The sequence below is a fragment of the Myodes glareolus genome, chromosome 7 (genome assembly GCF_982192425.1).
Source record: "Myodes glareolus chromosome 7, mMyoGla1.1, whole genome shotgun sequence".
NCBI classification, from domain to species: domain Eukaryota; kingdom Metazoa; phylum Chordata; class Mammalia; order Rodentia; family Cricetidae; genus Myodes; species Myodes glareolus.
This window is the reverse complement of record NC_142032.1, coordinates 54759640-54760342: the sequence shown is the minus strand read 5'-3', so window position 1 is coordinate 54760342 and position 703 is coordinate 54759640. Positions and strand designations below refer to the sequence as shown.

Below are 703 nucleotides of genomic sequence, written 5' to 3'. Positions count from 1 at the left end.
GCACGGTGGTGCACACCTGTGATCCCAGCTACTCAGGAGGGAGACGCAACCGGTTGCTGGCGGGGAGTTTGCTGGGGGCCTACGGAAAGCCAGATCGCCATGGCGACGGGCAGGCTAAAGTCCGTGTGACATCAGAGGCTATATGTCCCGGCCTTCTGGCGGGGCTATGGTTTTTGGAGGACTTTTTCAGCACCTGAGCGGACTCGCCTGACTGAGGCGGAAGCTGCGTGGTGAGCAGCGGCGCCATAGAAGGCAAAGAGGAGCTGAATTGGCTCTGCGGAAAAACTGTGTTTCCATAGCATCATGGGCGGGCGGAGGTGAGTTCCCAGAGAACGGGGCTCTGCGCGCGGGCGGACCGGGCAGGAGAAGCCCCTCCACGGGTGGGCGGATGCCCCCCCTCGCCGGAGCTTGAAAAAGACTCACAGCCGGTGGTGCGAGTTCATTGCCTGAGGTGAAACGGCGAGCCCGCGCACGGCCCGGGGCGGGGCCATGCGGAGCGCGCCACATTGGGCCTCAGAGGCGGAGCTATGGCAGCCGCCGCCGTCTGCTGCCGCTGCCGTCCGCTGCCGCCGCCCTCAGCCAAGGTCGCTAAAAATTCAGTCAGATAAAAACATTTGTCGCCAAAAATTCAGTCAGATAAAAACATTTATCCCCCCAAACAACGTCCCTTCGTCAGCAGGAAGTAGCCAGATTGATGAGCGAC

The 703-nt window shown here is 61.5% G+C and overlaps 1 pseudogene; it reads left to right on the top strand.

Moving 5' to 3' along the window:
• Positions 1 to 270: 270 nt before the first annotated feature.
• Positions 271 to 458, top strand: LOC148121422 (Nuclear RNase P; annotated as a pseudogene).
• The last annotated feature ends 245 nt before the right edge of the window (positions 459 to 703 follow it).